Source organism: Manduca sexta, chromosome 26, assembly GCF_014839805.1.
Source record: "Manduca sexta isolate Smith_Timp_Sample1 chromosome 26, JHU_Msex_v1.0, whole genome shotgun sequence".
NCBI lineage: Eukaryota > Metazoa > Arthropoda > Insecta > Lepidoptera > Sphingidae > Manduca > Manduca sexta.
Window position 1 is genome coordinate 15,004,931 of NC_051140.1, and position 26,886 is coordinate 15,031,816.

General features: G+C 31.6%; 1 protein-coding gene across 2 annotated transcripts in view; it reads right to left on the reverse strand.

The window, feature by feature from the left end:
- LOC115451616 overlaps positions 1-26,886 on the reverse strand; it is a 43,444-nt gene that overhangs the window by 14,735 nt on the left and 1,823 nt on the right. The window contains exon 1 of one of the 2 annotated variants that reach the window (XM_037443477.1): positions 9,541-9,559. The exons of the other annotated variant lie outside the window; for it this stretch is intronic. The gene's annotated coding sequence lies outside the window, so the exon portion shown is untranslated. Of the gene's footprint in view, positions 1-9,540; positions 9,560-26,886 lie in introns of those variants that run through there. 2 annotated transcript variants of the gene reach the window in all.

Below are 26,886 nucleotides of genomic sequence, written 5' to 3' on the forward strand. Positions count from 1 at the left end.
ACTTTCAAGTAGTTTATGCAAAATGTTCATCACTGAATAGCCGAAATGGCTCAATCACGAGCAAAAAGCATATTCAATTTTTTTTATCTTATGGTTAAACTGCACCTGCTTTTCTATCTCCGAGCGACGTGAGGGTCGTCAGTATAATGCCGCCTTGCCTTAGTACAGATCGATATAACTTGTAAATAAACATTGCAACTAATTACAACATAGAATAGAGGACTGCCTCGGTGGCGTAGTTGTATTGCATGTCCGGTACAATAGCGCTCTGAGGTCCTGGGTTCGAGTCCCGGGTCGGGCAAAGTGATATTTGGGTTTTTCTGCTCAGTATCAGCCCGGAGTCTGGAATTTGTGCCCGATATGGCGATAGGCTCGCCCCCTATCACATCATGGGACGGAACATACTTGGCGAAAAGTGAGTGCCCTAGTTGCGCCTCTGCATACCCCTTCGGGGATAAATGCGCGATGTTATGTATGTTATATGTACAACATAGAATATTCATGCGATTCAAGTACGCAAAACCTATGTGTTGTTTTTATAATAAGCTATTGTTTGAAGTATAAAGGGGTCATTATAAAAACACGAGGAAGTAATTTGTTATTGTTTAAAATGATGTTCAAAACAGGTTATACGTAATTACTGTTTAATGTACTTTTATGGTGTTTTTTTTTGTCAAGGACTAACGACTCACTAAATAAAACGAATACAATGAAATTGCAAAGTGTTTTCGCTTGGCCACTTTACGCTAACATTGTGTTATATTTTTGAAATAAGCGACGTGTTTAATGATATAATAAGGTTACTAGATTTTGCTCGCAAATTAGCTTCGTTCAAACTTTTCTTGCAATAGTAGCTTATCAGTTAGGGCTTAGTAGTGTTATAAACCTAAATTTGTTATGCATGGATGGTCACAACTACAATCAAAATAAAGTATAATATGTTAATTTGCAAAAGAGACTTACAGTTGTTTTAAATAATGGATCCCAATCCCAATCTGCAATCTCATTCCGAAAATGAACCATTGAAAGTAAGTTATATGTGAGCATGTTAATAAAATTTTGTTGTGATTGTTCCTTTTTTGAGATAGATCAACAAAAGCGATTGCGATCGTTTATTGAAAATGTCGGTTAGACATATCAGTATTAATACATGAATGAAATTTATAAACACGCACGCATCTACACAAAATGTAAACAAAATAGAACTTTATTCTCATAAGCATAAAAGTTAAATAAAAGTTCGTGTTCACAATGAAAACAAGTTTATAACATGTTTGCACGCAATTTATTTGCACTGATAATGTGGTTATCATTATATTTCGCCTAAATTATTTACTGTCCTATATTCATAATAACCAGTGCTCAGCTATGTTACTACTATCTTTCTAGGACACGCATAATTATACAAATGGATAATAATATGACGCCGCGAATTATCAATACTCGAAACAAAACACTATATATTTATTGAGTTCAATAATCTGAGTTTAAAATATATTTTTCGAATATTCTTAATTCAAGGATGCAAAAAAAAACAAAGCTTCTATTAAGTGCTTTGTCAGTTCCGTAGCTTCTATATTCCTTTGAAATGCATGGTTTAACCTTAACTTTAGTTGCATTTTAGATTCAAAATTTTATTATACTAAAGTTGAAAATAAGCTAAATGCGTACGCATTAATGATAAAATTAAAAATATTTAAGCCATATTAATTGTTTGCAATACAGCAAGCGTCCTTACGTATTATAAAACAATGGCCCGCACCGGATCGGTCTCTCTGACCGCAATAAACACAAACCTAACAAACGGATTTCGACGAAATTAGGTAGGGAGTAAGTTTCACACCCTAAGGAGGACATACATTTTTACCTCATGTAAATATAAAGCGGGGATTTATCGAGAAAAACCCTTTCACACGGACGAAGCCGCGAGCAAAAGTTAGTAACAATATCAAATGTAAAAATAATCACGACTACGTACAATAAACCACTTGAAGATTCATCTACGAGGTGAAGGTTGGATAACCTGTCATTAATCCAACATAATATCCTCGAACTTATCATTAGAGTTTAATTACACATCAACCGACATAACGGGAAGGCTTTAATCACTCTGATGTAGGGTTGCCACTACTCAAAACTGTATTTTATAACAATTATCTGTAGCTCGACCTTGTATTTATGAGTAGTGGTAGACTTAGTATGTAGTACATGGCTAAATTAGCCATGGTCATTTGTGATACGTTCCTCAAAATAATATAGTCTCAATCTACATATTTTTGTGACATTATTTGTAATTGGCAATTTTATTTACTTAGTTATTGTATGTGTTTGCAATGCATTTGATAATATCAAAATATATTACAATAATGTAAAGATTATATCGCCTTCTAACATTCCAATATCATTTTCGCATATGTTTTTTGTATTAAAATTATAAGTTAAAAGTAATCTAGGAAATATTATATCATATTCTGACATTGGAAATCGATTTATCAATATGCTTTTGTTATTAATCATAATATTTATAAAACAATATTTTCTACACGAGTGGCAACACAACTCATTAGGCCGCGCGCACACGCGAGGTCACGGTCAAGCCGTTGCATAAGCTCCCGATGCATCGCCCAACCGATAACTCGTTTCATTAAATTGATGTAAATTTCAGTCGAACTTTTAAATTAAACGGCGCCATTTTTGGTAGCGGGAATAAATTTAAATCGATGGGTAAAATGATTTTGTAATTTAAAGTAGGCCAGCGGGTTATTGGGTCACTTAATTGTTACGGACCACCGACGATGCAAGATTTGATGCATTGGCAAACTTTAAAAACGTGGAATAATATTAGAAAATCTTTGGAAAAATTGGAAAGAATTTCTTTTATATTTGGAAATCTCATGAACCATATAACATGGAACAGGAACAAATAATATTTTACTAATATTAATATTTTTCTATCTATATGTATAAATTAATTCCTATTTCCCTTGGTCACGTCATCACGCGTGAACGGCTGGACTGATTTCACTATTTTTTTTGTTGTGTTTTTTATCAGGAGAAGGTTCTTAAGTTTCTTTCTTAAAAAATTGCGAAAGATCAAAAAATTGCGCGGAAAATTAGAAAATTTAAGAAAAGTTAACGAAAATATTAATTTTATATAACTGTCAGCGATTGAGAGAATGGTCTTTGCAAATTCTTAGTTAAGACGGGACAACGTCTGTCGGGTCAGCTAGTATATATATAATATCTATTCTTGCAGGCCTATGCGTACAATGAACATTGGACATAATATTCACGTATGTAGGGCAATACTACACATGATGGTTTTATCGTTGTATCACTTTTATTCTTGACATTTAAGATTTAATCTCACATGTAATTAGAGATAAGTAGCGATCGAAGACGTCTCACTTAGTGAACATTTGCGAACTGTTAAAAATGCGATAGAACCGGTCTTGAGACAGATCAATAGTTTGTTTGCGAAATTTATTGCATCTAAACATGTATTGTGTTATGCTAATAGTATAAAAATAGCATCTATTGGCACAGATTTATGGAAATGTGTCATCTCTATCACATTAATAGATCTATAAAAGCTTTAGAAGATAGACTGCCGTTGAATATTATTGTAATTGTAATTGAAATGTAATAAATTAGTTTTTCTAGTGACAATTTATATTGTGTATATAGTTCTAATATTATTGATCCAAAATATTATTACATTTTTATTATGATAATTTTACTACTTACAATAAAATTATTAAAAATGAATTATTAAACGAAGTTGACTTGACTATGAGTACATTTGAAATATCTTGTATACTTAATGAATATTTAAAATACTCAAACATACCATTATATTAGCTTAACAATTAGCATACCTTATGATATAAAGTACTGAGCCTAGATACATTGCGTAGGCGGCGATTCTATAACGACTCGAATTGAAATTTATCGATTAGATATTCTAGGCAAAGGTAATCTAATATTCAGGGTTTACCTTTGACCGCAACTTAGATATTACATTTGGATATGTTTATAGTATTTGAAATTGAAGATAAAAAATGTGTATCAAGATTTAAATTTAAAAAATACTTAGTTGAAACATGCATACAAACTGAACAGTGCATATACTACGTAAAAATTTTAAAGGTTACTAAACGTTCTCCAATAATTTTAACTCATTAAATCCGTAGTGCAATTTGCAAGAAAATAAAACAGAACAACATCGAAAAACAATACATAAACAATAAAAACAAGTAAAAGGTATTCTATTCATATCTGTCGCCGAAGCAATAAGGTCGAACAAGAGGCTATAATGTAAAGATTACAAAGTCACTTTTGTGAGTTGCATCAACACCACCAAATAAAACAAGGGCTTAATGTCAATAAACACTTGAAAGGTTACAAACAATGTGTTATTAACAGTCAAAAATAAACCTTAATAACTTAATCATATGTAAGGGATTGTGCAAAATTTTACTGATGCTAGGACCAATTAGCGGTAGCTCCGAAAGACAACACCACGCAATAACATCGATAAAGGTGAATATTGAATATCACCCAGTTTTTGTAATGACTGATGCAAGTTTTTTGTACCGTAATCGAAATTAATTATAACCTGACGTTAATATCAGTGAAGTTCAATAAAGTTGGTGACAGGTAGCCGGATCTCTTGCAAGTGTAGCTAAATATATCTGCTACAATTAGTTAATCTACACAGAAAATTACCTGAACTAATCATGTAAACAACACGCCTATTTCAAAGTAAAATATTATAAATGCGAATAAATGTACATTTCTTTAAAATTGTCGAGGGAGGCCCGCCATGAGAGTTATTACACAATAAATTTTAATATCATAATATCTGCAAATGTATATGCCTGTTCATTTTAAATTCGCCTCAATTTTCCGGAAGAAATATGTAGCTAAGGGGTAGGTAGCGTTGTAACTAAGGCACCCACTTGTCGTCTTGTGCGATACGTCCCATGATACGATATAAGGAAAGCCTATCACTATAATAGGTACAAATTTCCAGCTACGGGCTGACACAAAACAAACAAATCCAATAACACTGCTCGGTCCGGGATTCGAACTTGGTATCTTAGAACAGTGTTGCACGCAATACAACTACGCCACCGAGGCAGTTATAAAAAATAATAACTACCGAATTATCATGTTTTATGCTAAATTAAGACTATTGAATTAATATATGACCATGATTTGTAAATAACGAATACACTCGAATAATGTGTTTAAACACTCATGTTCGTAATTATACGTCAGTAATCGGCCAGTATCTAAATGAGGGATAAGATTGTGTTTGTATGCAAAGTACAAATGTATTGTAAAAGTATATTATTTGAACTAAATATTCCTAAATATTCATTGTCGAATTACAAAATTCCTACAAAATACTATACGCGTTATAATTCACTTATTCACATTTTATTTGTCTTAAAGTTCCAATATGATCTTGCAGCAATGTTGCTAAATGTATTACAGTATTAAAAAATATTCGGCAATGAAAACAATCGTACAAAATAACATATTCTGATATAAAAAAATAAAATCAATTTTTTATCTCTCACATAACATTATTTTATTCGTAATTGATTGTTGACGCTTTTTTGGATAGCGATATGAATTATTGGATATTTGTCTCGAATTATTTATTTCATGTAGAATCCGATCATGCGGTATGGCATATTTTACGTGCTGTCATGCATGCTTGAAGGTATAGTTATATGGATTGATGCAAATGACATGAAAACTACGAAGTGGCTTGACTATTCCTTCTTTTTTTTCAAAATGCCGTTATGATTGGCATGCACGCATAATTGTTTACAAATCGTTTTAAACCCGCGTCAGCGATGGATGTGGAAAGAGTTCCACAATCGAGCTTTTCGGCAATAACCATAACGTGTAAGAGAGCACAGATACCAAGAACGAAGTCTCTATTTATAAAGATTAACCGAATTATAAAATACAAAAACATACACGTACAAGATTGATATTTCATCAATCGGTTATGGACGTCATAATAAATACCATTGTATTGACCACCGTCTAGTCTCCTTTTTTTCTATGTATAATTGTAGTATGTATAAGAAAATATAATTTCTTGTGCCATTTTCTATAAAACCGCACCGCCTTTTTTACTCTATAAGTAAATCAGCCTGAAGTAGTATACAATTATTAATGGCAAGTATTAAGAGTTTGCCAAACAACAATTAGGCGAACTCTAAATGCTCAATTGATAATTTAATTAGACGACATGTAATGCCGCATGATCGTCTAGAGAGTGATTTACACTACGCTTAAGATTTACCCAATTTACAAAACTTATATCAAATCAAAACTATTCATGGCTGGAGTTGTATATTATATGTATGTCCAATAACATAGATTATATGTATGTCCAATTCTATCTAATGTTATTAATTCATTAACATAAATAAACTATGTAAATTTTTTTGACATTTAATTCAGAGTTAAAATCTTTGGATTTTGTAACCGTCTTAAATGAAATGCAGGAATATGTAAGATTTTATTTTTATTACTGTTCCTTATCAGATCAAATGTATAAATATTACTAATTTGAGCAATCAGAACTTGTGCAAAAAATGTTGAAAGATTTTAAAAAGATGCTGATAAGTGGAAAACCTCCAATTATTTTTAACCTATTAACATTAACAATGCAATCTTTATCTAACAGATCGTCAAAATATAAATATTATATATTTTTTGTTACCTCCTTAGACCTTCACACTAATCTCTATAAAATTTACATAATTAAGATCATTCTAAGCATATATCGAGGGTATAGTGCTAAAAGCCAATAAGTATGAAATTGTTACTTTCGAGATATTCAATGTTTAAGTTTTAAGGACCAAGATATATGATATTCGAATAGTATCGTTATAATAAGTATGTTGTGGTGAAAGTCCATATATTTAATTAGTGTAATAAAATATTTTTGAGATTCTGGGGTAATCCACTTTATCGTAAAAAAAATATAAGTTACAAAGGGTGCCGGCTTATTGGGTTTTACCCCAAGAGAAATGAAACATTTATTGTACTTAACCAATTAACTACTGAATGAAAGTCATAAAAAAGAGGATAAATCACTCTTCATCACTAACTGAGGCTGGCAGTTTGGTGTAGGTCTTCATATCACGTATCCAGGCATGGAGTTTCCCGGGTGCAAAGAGTTTCTCGCACATATTCATCAGGTTTTTGTGTTTAGCAAGGCTGATGGGTAATTGACTGAATTATAGGTGCTCTATTTCATCTGGTAATTGAACAACAACTGGGGGCGGATTAGACTGTCTTTAATGTCTGGTTTTAGGTGTATTTAATGGGCATTTACACACATGTATGTAACGAAAATTTTCGGACATATCGAAACCAAAATATATATTTAAGTCTCCTGTAACATACTATTATTTAATGCGTTTTATTTTTAGCAAGTTTCGTGTTTCTTTCACGTTATCTTAATTTTTTTATCTTATTATTGCAGCCCTGTTTTTTTAATTCTAACATTTCAATACATTTTAATTGTTTTACTTTATAACTTTTGATTTTAAGTCGTTTCTTTTCCGTCTTTTTTCGTAATAGTCTTGGTCCTCTTCTTTTTAGTTTCTGTGAAAACGTTCTTCCACTCACTTACGCTACTTATTGTTTATTTTTTGATGCTGCTTCAATAACTGCATGCATGGAGTCCACCTCCATATGAGTGTGGCTGCCCTCTAATAATTTCCGTCCAACTATATTTAAATGACCGATTTTTTTAACAATCCAGAGCAGAAGTGTTGAAATGAACTGAATCTTGTTTGGTCCATTAAAGGTTTCAGAAAAAACACAAATTTCTTTAATAAATTGGGGTAACTTTTTCGATAAATAGAAATATAGGCATGTACCTATTTTAAAACTCCCTTTTTTACCATTTCATTTGCGCCAACAGTCTTTGTTTGGTAATTTAATAATATATCGTAAAAATGTACGATAATAATTTTCTCATGTAGTATACCTATGATATACCTTCGCCTCCCCCATTTAGTATCTACAATACCGCTTTCAAATCCATAGGATAGACATAAATGAGTCTTCTATATTAGCGCGAACTTTATCTGTATCTTTCTCTACTTAATATATTTTTTTTTCGTTTTAAATGGTTTTCATACTCTTAAAAATTCGTTCGAGTTGGATTTTTCGTATTTTGATCAAATGTTATATATTTATTAAGTCTAAGTAGTAATTTCAGCATTTAAGTTTCGTAACATATTTAATATGTAATAGGACTCCGTCAAGGAAATGATGCTATGTGTTGTTCAAATGTGACATCTTCAGAGCTTGTTTCCTTAGGTGGTTCTTTGTTGCCGCGTTGATCGTCACCACTTATACAGAATTATAATATATATGGAAAATCGTCACTATTGAAAACTCCGAACAAATCTGCTTTATCTAGATACCACCAGCAACAGAGATAATATCTACACTAACATATAAGGTCGCATTAAAAAAATGATGAAGACTTGGATATGTTCATTGTCCATTTTGAAAATGTATTTCTGGCTAACTGTACGATACTTATTATTGGAAGTTTTTTGTAATTGTGATTTAATTTTTAATTATGTAATTAAGAAGCCTATTCAGTTATTGTTCATGGATAGGGCAATTATAGGTGAGTAACTTGGTATATATACGAAAAAGTACTCATTACATAAAAGTACATAAAATGAGAATTTACCTGATATCAGCGTCCTAATACAACCTAATTGTACAAATTTCCTTCCTCGATCACCTATCGTAGTGCTTAACACAAATAATTCGCAGTAAATTGAGATTAATTAAAAACAAAACTCGCGGGCTACGTACGCGCGTGCGTGATGCTCGTCACAAAATGTCCACAATAGCGCTAGGAACTTGATTTATTGGGTTCTTCCCCAAACATAATTTGAAGAAAGTTAGTTAACAAACTAAACAAATACCATATAACTCAACATAATTCATATCTTTTGAAATAAAATTGAAAAATAAAACCCAGAAAACACATTTATTTTGTTTTAACCTTTGGTTTAGTTTGTTTTCTTATATAGGGAATTAGAGATAAATCCCGTTAAATACTAAATAATGGATTTTACCTTTATCTCTTTGATAATTTGAGTGAAGATCATTGGACACTAAAAACCTATAAATAGCTATAACTGCTTTAAGCGTAAACTAAAAAATATGATTTATCTAATTAACTCACTTTATAGTGTTTTAGTTTATTAGAAATGGCGCAAGGTGGTCACTTTATTGGGTTATTACATCAAGTAATTCGCTTTATACTGTGAATTCCGCTTATTGGATTAGACCAATGGAAAGAGCGTCAAAAACTCATTAACATAGACCAATAAAACGATTTTTGATTTTTTGGCACTTATTGGGTTTTAGCACTATACCCTCGATATATCGGACAATCTTAACCACAAACATACCATTTCTACTTTGTGTAATGTCAAATAAATATATTGCAAATGTATCATTTATACATACCTTAAAATATACTTAACTATGCACCAACACTTATATATTATAACGTCTATAATATTAATTTATATCCTCTCTCAATTCCAAATTCACAACTAAATCAATATAACACACACTCGCAATTTATTAAGGGCACAATTGACATGGGAAATTCATCCTCAACGTATCGGTTACACAACGTGGGACCAGCAATGGAGGTCAGAGTGCAAGTTACGTACATAACCGAACTGTCACGAACGTTTACTGACGAAGGACCGATTCACTCGCTCACAATAGCTAATTGCATGTAATATTACATTTCACCGTCTATAATTAGTAGAAAATGGATTATACGCCGTTTGCCCCGATTGGGTAACGTTTTGTGCAATTTACGCGCATCGTGTGAATGTGTTTGTTGAAAAATGAGTTTTGGTATAGTTATAAATTAGATTCAAATTCTACACTAGGCTCATAGCTATTAAAATAACATATAAAATATAGATCAATAAAAACAATGTAACGAGTTAAAATTAAATAAAACGCGCCGACGTTAATTAATATTGTAGCAATCATTCAACAAAGTAATATCTATTAATTCGATTTATTATAGATGTGGGATTGGAAGTTTCCGATATCTGCCATTATGAAAACCTTGCACGGGAAAAGGGCAATAAAGAAATTACAATGCTGTTAAAACATTGCATTTTTTTTTATTCTTTGCTCTAAGTACATAATATAAAACATATTGCCTACGGTTAATTCTTCTAAAGTGTTTGCCCATCATTAAAGTCACTTACGTGAATTGATGTTACGTCTTTACCAAAACGATAAGTGACGAAATCGGAGGAACACTTAAACAGAACATTTTCAATACCTCCGACTACTCATCACAAATTACAATGAAAATAAATCCGCGGTACGCGCCGTAAACATAATTGCAACACGAGTAAGAATCGAACTTTCACCTTCGCATATCGAAGACAAACATTTGTTAATCTTAAACAGTCAGTGCTGTATTTATAAATCCGTAAAGACTCAAGCCAAAGGTGACCGCGTAGACTATTACTAACATAGGATAGGTTTTCGGCGACTACATACCAGTAATAATTGAACTGTGGGAACGAATCTGTACATTTGGCTGGAATAATGATTAGAGATGATTTACTAACGAACGTAGTATGGTTGTATGGAACCTGAGTAATGAAAGATGGTATAAACTGTTGGTTGGAAGTTAGCAAGTTGGTTACCGTTAACCAGAAACGAAGTGTGTATCTGCAAAATATTATTGAACTATAATGTAGTTATTTACTAACAATTTCTCACATATGGTAGGGGTAGTGAAATTTTATATTCGATATATAACATTCCTGTGTTGTATTTGTATGTATTTATAATAAAAACATTAAGGTACGTAACTGAATACTCAAACTGCGGGAATTGGAGCACATCTAGTGATAAAAAGTATTTTTAAAAACAATGTAGGGTTGACAACAGAATGTCGCTGTAATTGTTAGTTCTCATAGGGTTGTTACACTTCGACAAATTTTTCATCGTCAGATAACTTTAATAAGATAAATTTGTCATTTTTACAGGTTCTCTGTAGATATATTATCATGAATTTTCTATAGAATATACAGTTATTTATATGGAAAAACTGTAAAGGTACCAATACAATATCTGATGATTGATAATCCTTCTTACAGGTTTGGGTCCTTCGAGAGGAGCGTAAAGAAGCAATTAAGCGGACCGACATAACTGTGCCGACTATCCGGGGATGTTTATCTCTTAGCAGACGACATCTTTTTGGGCATCTCTTCAGGTACCATCAGTTGCAGTGCTAACAATAAAATCGATACGTCAATACTATCGCAAAGCTAGCTATCTGAAATAATGTCAGAATGGATAAAAACAGCCCTAAGAAGCTTATTAAGTTAATAAGCCGCGCCATTTACCGATCTTACACTGTCTGCGTATGCGCATTCAGTCGCACACTACAAAACTCACCCTTATTCACATGACATAACCGCATTCGTACCCATAATGAACTTAGCAATAGAGAACAGCGATATTCATACTAATATTCTTAACCAATTAACTACATGTATGCCCGAAGGTGTTGTTTTGTAAACACTAGCGTAATTCTTGCCATTCGCTTCGGAATGATACTTACAATAGCTTCCACAATGTATGTTCATTCGTAATGCTCATTGACGCAAGATTCCCCAATTTAAGTAGATACTTACACGCGATAGAATCATTACAAAGCTGTAGTGACGATTGTTTCTGACACAATTGGTTATTGTGATATTTTCTTTATTACATAAGATTGCTGTTCTAAATAGGGCAATTTGGGAAATGTAGCAGACAGTCCATACATTAATAAGCGGATATTATATTTCCTAAACTAATCACATTATATTTTGAAATTGAATACTTATTAGTAAATTATGTATAATTATAATATTTGGGAAATTCATTAAATGATATAGCAATTTTAAAAAAAATGCATCGACTGTAATAAATATCAATATAATATTATCAAAAATAGAGGTATAATAAGAATTCCCAGTGACTGGAAACAAATATTTGAATGAAATAAAAGCACCTGATATTTTTTCTCACATTGAAGATTTCTGAAATATTTTTGTATAATTATATTACGTCGGCTATTGTTTAGTTTTATAAATAATCTTGATATATTCGCAGAGGAATCCAAAACATTTTTCACCTTTATTAAATTGTTCGAGAACATTATGAATGTAACTGCTTCACCTCATGAAAAGCTTAATAACTATGTAATATTCTTCTTCTTACTTTTAGAAAATAATAACAATTCCTTTACATTCCGGAAAATATAAGCAATGTGATACTATTCTTAAATCTACACTTAAGTTTATTTAGTACCAAATATGTTATGCTTAGTATCTTTTGGCTTTAATAAAAGCAATGCGCCTCACCAAGCACGAAATCTTTGTATGACAAACTTACTATGCATCACATCACTTTTATTGTTAATACGTTGAAAAATGTACTTGTTTAAGCATTTGTGTCGTCTGCCAATTAGCATATAATGGCGACACGCGTTCTGTGCAACCAGAAAATTGGAACGGTTACTTGGAGTTAAGTAATCCAGCGTTACCCATTGCAACAATGTCAGTATGACAGGCGAAACTGATGATTTAACGTGGGCACTTGAACTTTGTTCGGAAATGGATACAACGTACTACATTTTTTGTTAGGTAATGCGAAACAATGTGACGTATTGTGTATCGATGTCTTAATGGAAACCGCTGTCCATTTATTTGGCTGAACTGCCTCCTGAGACTGTCCCAAAAATTCCGACTCATAAGTAGATATCGTTGAATTTAGATATTTTTCATTGATCGTCAGACTAATGCGTTCCTTAACCAATCCCAATAATACAGAGTTCTGGCGCATTTTTGCCTCATTCTAAGCAAACTGGGCCCATAGCCAAGACAATTTTCTAAAATCGTTTACGCTAAGACAAAACAAAAATATGTATGAGAATGTCATATCAGAGTGACAGATGTCGCTAGAATATGTCATTCCCGTACATTTTTTTTTTGTTTTCTTTTAACGTTAACGAGTGTTGAATGGCGTCTTGGCTACCACCTCTGAAGTGGCTACCACCTTACCCACCCTTTACCTTGTTACGTTTCGACATCAAAACAAGACACTTGAGATTAGTGAGACTAATACTGAGACTGAGATCTCAACCTGCAGTTAGCTGCAGGTCCATATTGAAGGTAGCAGTAACTGTTAGCGATTGTTAACATATAGGTATAATAATTTTTGTGTGAGGTTTCATTAATAAATCAGTTAACATAATCGATTTAAAGGATCTTAATTTAAGTATTTTTTATCTAGTTTTATCTGGACACTGACCGAAGCAAGAGATGCAAAAAATATTTTATTACTCTATTCTAAAATATGGGTTTTGAAATTTTTATATATCGAATTATATTATATTATAGGTTGGTCCAACAGTTACAAAATATTTTTAGACAACTTTAAATTGTATTACTATGCAGTCAATTCATTTACCATTTTACCTTTGATTTCAGCTTCGCCTGTTTATATCTTTTTAATGCTGTATATAACAATATTATATTGTGTTCTTAGATAATTAATAAAGTTACAAAAAGGGTAGGTACAAAACAACCTGAAAAGTCAATAAAGATTGTAATCGATGTTGTCAGCTCTTTTTGCTTTGATGTATGTACTGTGGCCCATACATGACTCAGAGATCTTTAGCTAATTGACTTGCTGAGTCATTGTAAAATGTCTAAACTTATTCAAGATAAAATTGTGCCCTGAAGCTATTGTACCTGGGCTGGTTTTTGTATTACATATATAAATAGTTGAAGATCAAATGTTACGAATTATTGGTAAGGTAGATTTTTTCTGGATTTTGAACCAATTATTACAATCAATATAATAAACGATCGGTTTGATTGATGACTATCAGAAAATCACGTTGTTAACATTTAAAAATTCCAATATATAAACGAGTATTTACATTAAAATTAAACTATTCTTCGGATTTTATCGCGCTTTGTGAGCACATTCTGCGTAGATCGCACCAACAACAGCTAAAAAAATTAAAAAGTTGTATTATTGTTAAATGTAGGTACATATTGTAACTTTGACTTTGCGGATGAACAACACTTCAGTCCCCCCGTGACCATGAAGGCTGCAAAGTCTTCGAAACGTCGGGAGAAAAAGTAAAACATCAAAACCGCGATAAAATCCGAAAAATAGTTTAATTTTAATGTCTAACATTCGCGTAATGATAAAAAATCATTATTGAGTATTGACATGTAAAATGTGGTTTCAAATATGATAAAGCGAAAATAACAACAGAGAAGCTATAATTATTTTATTATGCGCGGAATATAACTTTGTGATGAAAAGTATTTCAAATAATTAACTCAAAGACGCTTTCATAAATACCTATTTAATATAGTCTACTGCGTAGAATACACACATAATATGCTCGTAACTAATGCGCAACTAAAAAAATAGCGTATAATAACATAGGAAATTCTACTGAATGCATCAATGCTCTTCACAGTTGAGTGAACAGTCTTAAATATTCCGACACCCACGCATTCAGAACAAAATTAACTGACATAATTACATAACCAATTAACTCTTATAACTGAATGCATAGAGATGTTATTTAACTGAAGTTACCATAAAACCCCGGTCACGAATATCCTGGCAGTTAGTTAGATATTATTAATCAGCAAAACGATATTTGAACTCGCGTAAATTACGAACGCAAATTGCCAACTCATTAAGGTATATCAACCCGTATTTAACATCATTGCTATGGAGGTCATGGCGATTTTTACACTACGCTAAGCTGTTGAAGATCTCGATAAGCAGATGACAAGGACATGACTTCCAGCTATATGTACAAATAGGGTGTCTGAGTTAAGTAATTACAATCACCCACATTTCCAGGATTATATTGAAGGCGCTGTTAGCGTTAAAAGAAGAGAATACGGCTAAGGAAGGAAAGGACTTGATTGGATACTGCCCCAGATAGACGGTCCATTCAGTAAGAATGACTGAAATATTACTACCAATTTTAATTGACAGTAATAGGTTTACCGCCAGGAAAAACATGGAATTTAAGAAAAAAAAAATCTGAATTCCAATTACTAAGTCGGTCATCATATATACTACAATATGACATATGTAGTACGGGTACGACTATCGGTTCGAATCCTAGGTCTTGTCCGGGTCGATGGTGACTGCGTTTATCCTTAAATGTTACACAGGCGCAGCTCGAAGTCAGGAAGTTGGCGATGTCATATCCCTGTGCCTTGGAAAGCACATTTTGGTCATTTCGGATTACGACCTCACCGGACTCTGAGTGAAGGAACAGAGAGAACACTTGTATGTTGGAACACATTTGTGCAGTATATCTCCTTCGTACCTGGCTGATCTCCGTTGACAATGGCCGCCGCGACCAAAATTTAGCTAAGAAGGATTCATACTAGCATATTCATTACATTAGATCACTACAATGTATGGGAAGTGGCTTGGCTTTATAAATTCAATATTTCAAGGCAAATTATTTCCTCTATTTATAATTCTACGTCACTTGGAAAGTTACACTAAACACATTTAAATTATGCAGACTGCATATCTAATATCTACATAATGAGGTCTAGTCGTACGGCAAAACATTGAATATGCTAATATTGACAGATTTAGAACAAAAGATGATAATGGCGGGAATCTAAGCAATGCAGAAAAATTAAACGGACAGAGTATTAAATGTTTGATTATATGTACTAGGTGACCTAAAAGTTTGTTTAAGTGGATTTCCTTGTAAAGAGATAATTGAAATTAGAATACATTATGAATGCTTACGGATATGCTCTTAATATGCCAATGAGGTTGAAAGTTCTTGGCCTATGTTTACTATTAAATAATAGTGAAGTGTGTTCCTATGATTTGGAAATAAAAGTGTTTTTTACGTTTATATTTCATGTTACTAAACAAGAATTTTTTACTATTTCTTTGTGCTGTGGTCCAGAACGCCTAAATCGATTGTGACGAGACTTACATTGATATGTTTAAGCATTTTCAACGTATTTTAACCGACTTAGAAAAAAGTAGAAGGTTATCAATACGACGTGTATTATTTCATCACAAAAACAACCTTAACGCGGGCGGAGCAAGGAACAAAATCTAATTAGCAAAAAAATTTTGATTGATACTCTATAACTAAAGTTTATATTTATACGCTAAAAATACCTTCCAAAAATGTTATACACCGGAACATTATACAAAATATTCTTAATTAATTATAATTACATAACACATAGTTTCTACCTCACAATCAACAAAATCACGTAAATATAGTAAATAACCAGTAATTTAAACCAAACGTCTACCTCATTTGACCGATGCTCTCAACTTAAATAATAAGCAAGATTCTCGTGAAATATAGCTATTGCGCTGCAGGTCACAGGGCATCGGCGCATAATGCTGAGAAAGGCTAGTTTATAGATTAGACAAACACAGGATATAAAGTATGTGCATGTGACGACACCAGACTATATAATTATGATCACGCATACATTTCTATGAGATTACATTATTAAAAGTGCTTGGGGCGTCTCTCTTTACATTTAGCTCGTAGTTGCAAATCTGTTTGAAGCATTTTTTTGTGCAATCGTTTTAACATTAATCGTTTGTTATGAAAACGATTTGGACCAATTTAAATAATATTATGAAGTGACGCTGTATTGACGTAAAGGCTATAAGTTCTTAGAACTAATCCATTGTACACTGTGCAAGATGACGCAGAGAGCTCGTTGTGTGGCAAATCGAAAATGATTTTTTATTGCAACTGATGTTTGTATTCTAATTCTAAAAACAGGGACTAATTTTAACTGCTCTACTTGAGAACCGAACCTACCTCGCCGGCTTCGTAGACAAAGTAATATGGAATATTTTCATAGCTTAAAATTTTCAAATAAACCTATAACTGATTTCTTAAAGAAATTATTTATAAATATTTGCACATTCCCGCCCGATACTCGTGCGAAGTACATATACAGAACGAATGCACAAAGCTGTTTGTTCGGCGGAAGGTATTTAAAAATAGTCAGTAAATAAAAGCAGATAAGAATAGCGTAACATTCTCTTTGTGAAAGATTTTCCATAATGGGACCAGCAGTTCCATATTAAAACTTAAGATATGAAGTTACTTGTCCTAAAATAATAAATGTTGGAACTGTCTATACGCTGTCAACAAGGCCCGATGTCTATCTGCAAAGAAACTTTTGGTATTAGAAATAGCACAAACGTGCCGAAAATGCTAATACAATTTCCCAAATCAGAAGAATGGATCAAGCAACTTGCCGATCGATATAACTTTGATTGACAACTATGATAAAATCTTTGGCTCACATGTGCTGTCCTACAATTTGTCCCGTCGTATTTTAAATCACCACTTCTAGTATTGATACTTGAACGTATTATTTGAATAAGTTTTGGCGTCATAGTGTGTTTGGTTGCTAGATTTATAGCGTAAAACTACGACTTTGATATAAAATACAATATTTAAACTTACTAATATAAATGCGAAAGTTAGTAAAAATATTCGGATTTTTGTATATTTGTTAGAAGTAATCGTATTGGATACATGGGTAGACTATATCCTCGATTAACATAAAGGCTACCTTTTATATCGAGAATTCGTTCCCATAGAAGAAAGAAAATCTAAACTACTTTCGTAAAGAGGTGGATACGCCAGTATCCAAGACTTCTAAAGCAGGAAAGGCTTTTTGCGCGGGCGAAGCTGAAGGCAAAAAATATTTTAAATCCATAGTAATTACATGGAATTGTGCTTTATTAAAAACACATGTCCCTCATCTATATCAGACTAGATTCCGAACGTAATTGTAGGTACGCATAAAGAAGTGGACCGCGTATTTATGTACTAGGAAGTCAATAAATATTCAACCTACAGAAAAACTAATCGCAATCATATACAACTATACATAGTAGGTTCAAATTAGATTATACACGACTTTGATATGTGTAGAGACATTTTTTGCCACAAATTCCTTTGAAGGTTAAAAGTATGAAATTCGACATTTAAAGAAGAAACATAGTGGCCTTGGTTAATTAATGTGTAATGTTAAAGTGTAACAGTATTTTTTTAAGTTTTTAATTGCGCAGTAAATTTAAATATATTTTATATAATGTACTAATACCACTAACTCATTTAAGAACCTACAGTTTTGCGAGGTGATCCGTATTTAAATGGGTGTAAATCGACAAAGTTCATTCAAATTAATTATATACTTTCGTTTAAACAATTTTCTTTCGTACTTCAGTATAAACAATACAACTTGAACATGAAAATTTTTCATTCATAATTGGATTTGAATTAAAAAAAATAAGTAGAGCAAAACTGAACTTTGTGTCATACTTACTCCAATAAGTAGGCACAAGAATTGCTTAATCTGATACTTAATTATGAAATAAAGAATGCATGAAGGTCTATGAATATACGGTGTCTAATAACAAAAACGTTGTTAAATACAAGAAATTGTATCTGCATTTCGAAACGACAGAGACATTTGTTTCGACGCGAGCATGGGAAGAGTCTATGACGAAACGGAATTGGGTTTAAAATCAGACAGTGCAATGTTAGAATTAGATGAAGCAACGTAGTCCAGCAAAAGAGCAAAATTAAATGTTCATTTCTCACTTGGTGTTCTAAAACCACTCCTAAGATAAACAGAGCTGCCGTGCTACTTGCCGAATGCGGTAATTGTTGATTTATTGTCGCAATTATGTGATATTTAGATGCTGTAATGAACAGTTTAATATGAGCTTCGACAAAATAATAACATGGCTATAAAACTGTAACATGAAATTGATAGGTCTTGATTAAAGTTTACGTTTCCTGTTTTTTTGTGCTCAAGGTATAGAGTTTTAATTATTTGCAAAAAAAGCAAAAGAATTATTGAATTCATTTTTTATTCATTGCTGCATATTGAATATAATGAATAATATACGGTTTGCAACTTATCTTCACATTTTCCACAATGTTATAGACTAAGAGAAAATAAAGTCATTCTACTTCCCACGTACAATTTTATGTGAATATATTAATACTCATCAAAGTGAAAAGGACACAAGGTTAAACAAATTTATGCCATAAACACGAGTTAACTTAGAGTACAAATTCTTACACGTAAATAACACTGTTTAGATCGTAAATAAAACAGAAGCGAAGCTACCAAGAACCGAATTTTCATATTAAGCAATAGCTAATTTTGTACGGACTGTGCATTTTTCCGGGGCCCTTTCAAGCAAAGCAAACTATATATTAAAGAATATAATACCAACAATTATTACAACACCTCCTTAATAGTTGCGTTTCGTATTTCAGTGAAGTTTGTCCGTATATTTAATAGCTTTAAACGTTTCGAGTTACAATGGACAAAGGTTGATGTTTGACGTTGCTTAAATTTTATTTCGCATTTATATTCTTTGAATGGACGTTAATGGGAAGGATGGTGAATAGCTCTTTATAATGAACACTTTTCCATGTGCATGAATTAAGGTTTAATTGGGCATAGGAGTGTTGCTACTTACTGTATTTTAGTTGCTTTCACGCCGTGAAGGAGAATTTAAATCGATATCAGAGTTGAGTTTTTATTTGTTTGTCTGACCATGCATGTTTCTCAAACTACATCTTGGACTTTCAATTTCTTAATTGATGTAAGAGATTTACTGTAGACAGATCTCTACAATCAATCCTTATTTAGCATCGTGAATTATTGTTATATTATTATTTATTGAAAACAATAAAAATAAATTGCGATTCCAATTAAGTTAATTAAAATAAGAAATCAAATCGAAGTGCTAAATCCAATATCTAAAATGATTAATATACACTCAAAAAAGTAAAATCTTCAAATTCTTATAAATATAACTACCAACAATCGTGATATGCGAAGTCATTAAAAGTATGACATTAACTTCGACAGCCGTCAGACACGTCTCCAAGAAACACTTCAGTGTAAAGAAAAAGGTGAAGGCAAAACTGTGGACAAAACAAACACACTTTGAAACGGACCGGAATAAATATCAACCGGTAAGGAAAATCCCAGGCTTGTAAGCTGTGTACTAAGAATTAGTGGCTAACAAGCGCTAACATAACAAACGCAGTGAAATGCTTTCCAAGCATTGCCTTAAATAGACGGGAAGCGATTCAAGGCAAAGATAGACGACTGATGGCAGATATGCTGGGACAAAGGCACTGGTTAACATAAACGTTCGGTCAATACTAAATTTCTTCATATCTGATCGGTGTCTTCATTAATTCATAAAATATTTTCGTAAACAATGTTACCGAAGTTGGAAGATTAGTAGCTCATTAGCAAAGTTAAACATTAAAGCGAAGAGTTGATTATTATTAAAACTTAAATTTTCGCGCGTAGTTATGAAAGTTATTATGCAATTAACATACATGTAAACTTTATGGAAGATGTTTCAATAATAATCAATCATGCAGAAAACGTAGAATAATTAAATTAAATTTGGCAGACATAAGATAAATTTTGAAATATCATACTATTTTAAGCTACCTTTCACACTGGATGTGGCAGTGAGAATTTTATTTCAGTAATATAATTTCCCACGGGTAGTACCGTGAGCAAAACTTGACATAAAATAAAAGAGAAACAAAATTTTATATACGTTTTATTTGTGCGCTTATTCTTTTCTTATTTGTTATGTTTCGTAACTTGGAATTTAAACGTATTAGAATAAGGTTTAGAGTATGGTTTAATGATCTCTTATTTAACTTAAAAGCCTACATTTGTATGAATTTCTTATAAGTAAAATCATCTATTGTTAAAAATCTACTTCCACTTACATATAAATGATTTGATTCGATTTGATAATGGTATGCAGCACATTAAATCATATGTGATAATTACTATGTACACAATGCACATATTATATACATTTTTCTGAGTCACTGCATGTAATAATAATGAAACATAAATATTGCAAAAGCGGTAAAAAAAAATAATTATATTATAACGTAATCCATGCTTTGTTCTCCGGCTCTTCACTGTAGAAGCATTATATTTTGGTAGTATTATGTAAAAATCACGTAAACAGAAAATATAAAAAAAATAAATTATTTTTTAACGATACTTAACATTATTAGGTAAATACAGGTTCAACAGTGAATAAAATATTTTATTAACAGCGATACAAAATATAAAAATGTTAATGAATGCTTCTAGAATATTTTAATGATTACATCTATGATTTTCAAGGTACAAACTGTTTCAAAAAAACACATTAGAATAACTAAATGCTGTAATATTTTCCTTTTGAAAATTATAAACGTGACGTAATGAAGCTACAGTGATAAATATTCAGTCGCTCAGTCCATTGAACTAATGTACGATATTATTTGAGCGGTAATAAATTCTGCATTACGTAAAGTAAGTTTCTAGGCTATGCTCACTAAACTATGGTAGGTCATGTCGGATTCGATTTTATTCTCGATTAATAAGCATTTTGCTCACATTTTAAAAATAGGTAGGACACGTGTTATCTTCAGTTTTTTTTAATACCAGATGCTATTTGTGCGTGTTAGCTTAGAATTTTGGCCTCGTTATTTTTCAAATATAAATCGAAGGTACTCAGGTAATTGTGCCTAAATATTCAATTACAAAGATACTGGAGATTTCAATTAACATAATCCGAGAATCCAATTTGACACTCAAATCACTTCACGCATTTCAGTGTCCTAAACGACAAATCTTAGTCAACTAATCTTCAAGTAATAAATACGCCAAGAAATTTCAAGTTTTACTAAATTATTTCCCACAACTGTTTATTCTTAGACACCTTAAGTATCTCAGTGATTTATACAATAAACACTTCCGCACAACTTTCCCTAGATTCATACGTTATAATGGATAATGCGTAAGCAAATTGCATCTTAATATTACTTTATACATTTGTATGTATGTCACTATTAAATTATTATTATTTGGCGCTATATATCATTTAGCACTTGATACCTTTATTTTGTTGTATTTATAATAAATATTTTATAGATAAAACAAATGTTTGAAAAAAAAGTAAAAACCAACATAAATAACTAATAATGAATGACCTGAATTTAAAAAGTTTTTGTTTTAGGTCTGTAATAAAAATAATAGTAGTAATACAGCAAAGCTTCAAACTTGGAGTTAATTTAGTGTGAACTCTAGAAAAAGGCCAAGCATGAAACACCTTGATTTAAACAGGGCCGCTCAACCAATATAATTAACCAGATCTTGGAATTTAGCGAAACTTGAGTCCCGCCCTTGCAACTGCCGGTCTTCCCAGTATCTACGGACTCCCCAAGCTAAGCATGAATTGGACTTAATAGATATAATTAATAGAATTTTATAGTGATAAAATTGAGTGTGATTCAGGCCTAAGTCATATATGGTACCCTCCGTCATGTCAGAGGCGCTGTAGACCGTTCTTTGTTCATTTAGTAATTCTAGCGGATAACAGCGTGTCCTAACACGCAGCCACAGTGTAAGTTCTATTTACGGACATGTAAATAATTAGCTTTCTATTTAACCCTAATAAGGCCTGTTAAGAACTATCGTATGCATTAATTACAACTAACGACGTCCAATGATTGCGAATCACTCCTGTGTGAAGTAAGTGATCTAAATAATTGATCATTGGGCAAGAGAGTAGAATATAAGAATAATTATATTGATCCATATATCGATTGCGTAAGGTTGATTGGAGTTTGTTTTTGTTCTATTTTAACGGTTTAGTTAATTTGTAATAATGAACTATCTTTTTATGCGGCCCCGCCCATGTTAGGAGTTCATGTGATGTAACCTTCCAACCTCTATTTTAAACCCCATTGGGACATTTACATACAATTTTACTTCTAACAAAGATTTTTGCCTAAAAAAGAGATATATATTGGTCTTATTAAATCCATCCTAACTCTATTAATATTATAAATGCGAAAGTTTGTGAGGATGGATGTGTGTATGTATGTATGTTTGTTCCTCTTTCACGAAAAAACTATTAAACGGATTTGGATGAAACTTTACAATAATATTGGTTATACACCAGAATAACACATAGGCTACAATTTATAATAATTTTGTGTAATTTGGCCATAATATAACGATACAAATCAAGTAAATCGGAAAAAAAATTATCCCGGAAAACTCCTTCACGCAGACGAAGCCGCGAGCAAAAGCTAGTACTTAATAATTAAAATATTACTAGCATATATAAAAGTGTTATAGTATTTAGGATTAAATTATTCAAAATTACGCCAATGCCAGTGCAAAAATTTAACCCAAAAATTATGAGTATCAAACAAACCGTTTGGTTCTTTTGCATAACTATATCAAGAATATACAGCAATATTTTCATATTATAATGAAGTCTAGTTTCCGCTTTATGTCAAGGTTGGTTTTGAGACCGTATCAGACTATGTTGAAATAAATTTAAAGTAAACTTCAAAAATGTAAAGACCTGCTTCATCATATAGAAAGGATGAAAGGCAGCAACGAATTAAAATAATTGTTGCATTTAAAAATTATGATATTTACGTAAATAATCATGATAAAAATTTTATTCTCATAAAGATGCATGAGCTAATTAAAAATATTTTTATACAGTAAATACTGGCTCAGTAGGATAGAATGTACAATTGCAGCGGACAAATTATATAACATGACAAATTCCTCATTTTCACACTTTTCTTAATTTCGACCTTCACTTTTCAACACCAACCAATTTGCATCCTTCTCAAGCCATTACAAAATTACCGGACGGAACAAAATTGTCAAACATCCCGTCTTCTTGTTAATTTAGCGAGTACCTTCTGCAAATAGCACCATTACCGTATAATTGCATATCGTGAGGAGTTAGGTGCTACGCACCGACGGCCACGGCATATAATTGCCCATAGTTTTTGTGTTTACCATTAAAATTGTCTATCGCGCATAATCTGATGATTTTGTAGGTTACGTCTTGCTAAATTTCAAGGAAATATGCGTAAATGTCTGCGGTTTAATAAAAACTGCGTTCTTGGAAGTATTTAGTGGTAAAAAATTTATATGTATTAGCGGTAATATGTATAATCGATTAATCGTGTATTCGAATAAAAACTTATGAGATTAATAAAAACAAATCGTCTAATCGCTGATGTAAGACGCTTTTGATCAGTTACCGCACACAGCGAGAAATGGTATGAGAATTAAAAACCTGCTGGACAATCTATTAATACTAATCATGCAATCGCGAGTTGAATTACTCGACTAGCTTAACTATGAATGTTTTTTAATACAGTGTGATAGTAGGTAGATTAATAGACTAGGCACAGTAGTTGAAATAAATATAAATGACATATTTTATTGGAACCATTAAATGTTAAACATTATTTTGATTTATAAATTTACTCTACCACCAGTTCGAAAAGCAGTTTCCACCAGAATATAGCGGGCAAGAAACCATAGTGCTACTCTTTTCAAATCAGTTCAAAATTATAAAGAAGGTAGTAATACAAAGAAATATACAATACGCTTTTTTTATTCATTAGTTATGAAAGGGCCTTGTTGATGATTATTTTATTATGTAATCTTGTAAATTTTTATGCCGTTCACTTTCAATTTAGATATTTGACTTTTGATAAAAAATTATGAAACTTTCGAATACAATTCAAAAATCGATACGAAGATTACATATCCTAACTAAATTAACTCCCTGATCCTGTAGCAACTTTTAGGTCATATCGACCTTCATATAGTCGAGCAATATTTAGTATGTTTTTCTAACAAAATAAGTATCTAAGAAGTTTCTCCAGAGTGAGTTAATAGTACATAAACGATTCCTTACTAAAAGGTCCCATAATCATTTCCGCAATATATATATAAAAACATACTATGCCACCTGACTGCAGAGAGCAATCGATATAAGAACTCGATTGGATCATTCCCAAAGACTAGGTTTGATGCATTCTTCTCTACTGAAAAGTATTATTTTAACATTTTGAGAATATAATATTATAATTTTATTGATTAATATATGAGTAAAACATATTTTACAGATTATTTTTAATCTCTTGGCGTTTTATTTTTATTTTGTACCAGCTTTTCACGTGACTGTATGATGATAAAATCTTCCTCTGGTTAAAAGTACCGCTTTATATTTCCTCACAATAAAGGGAGCATATATTTTAAGTTAAACTCTAGCAATACATTCGGTTGAAACTGCATTCAATACCTTGAAGTAATTTTGCGTGATGTACATACAGACAGACAAACGGACGAAATACTAAAAAAATATTTAAGCTTCTGTTTCTCTAATAAAGACCACCCGTGTTAGTTTTTTTTTATTTATAATATACATACATGGGCCTGTTAAAATGTTATTATATTATGTATATAACGAGTACATGCCCATTATTTATGATGTATGCAACACTAAATCGTACTGTAAAGTCATTCTTTATTTGCTCAATAAATAGCTTCAACAGTCGATGAACAATAACACTATTACGTCTATTATGTTAGTTTTACATTTAAACTTGTTACATAAATATTTCTGTCCGTAGAAGACTTATGATCGATAATTACTGCATAACACTACATGTGTATAAAAACCGCATTAGGAAAGATGTTACAAACTTGATTTTTGACGGACTAATTAAGTGTTTATGATGGATGAAAAAAGCTAATTAATACCTTAATTCTATTGAAAGTCTATTATATTATTTGCATAATTAGTAACGTTTGTGGAATTAGTAGTATCTCACTAATTGTTTATTACGGGAAATTTATAATAATATCAATGTTTTGTTAATTTTGTAAAACTTTATATTGCGTACCTCCAGTAGGTATTTAATTTATAATGATTAAAAGCTTGGGTTTTGGGATTGAAAGTTTTGTATAACTGCTGTGTTCTGTTCTGGAACTAGCATATCCGGTTACAAAGTTAGTACCATTCTATTCTAAATTCGAAATTGTAGTCAGAACTAAAACTTTAATTAATTATTTTTACGAATGGACTTTATATCGTATAAAATCGTCATAAATAAGTCACGTTATCTTCAAGATAGTAAATTAAGGGGTTAGCACATCTTAAGTAGTCCCCACGAAATCATATTTCAACACATTTATTTTGGTATTCAATGTTGCGGCAATTTATGGTGATTTTTGGCAAATATACATATATTATAACATAGGTTCATTTAATGAAATCCCTTTATTAAATATGATGCGTCAAAACACCAACAAACATTTCTTCATATATTGATATAAACTTCCTGATGAAGTCGCAAAAAACATTGAAAAGTCATTCATCATGTCTTAAATGTAATAAACGAATTAAACCAGATACTAATACTGGTTCTTAAGTTATTAACCGAGACGCTTTGTTACGCCAGTATTATTACCAGTTTAGTCTAACTTTGACAATGACATTGTATCTGAATAATATACAAATAAATTAAATTATGATAATAACAATACGGTACGTATATTTAAATTTGAAAACTGGATTGTTGGACTGTAAGGGAACTACTTTCATTGACAAAGGCCTATATAGGTACTATAGTATATCATTATTTGAAAGGCAATATCTAAACAACAAATAAACCGAAAATTTGTATTTTATAACAATAATTACATACAATTATTTAGAATCGCCAGATTTTTCTCCGTCGTTTGATGTAGGTTTTGTAGCTCTAGGACAACTTTAATATCATTAGATTTTTATAAAGTAAATAGTATAATTGTTATGTATATTTTCATA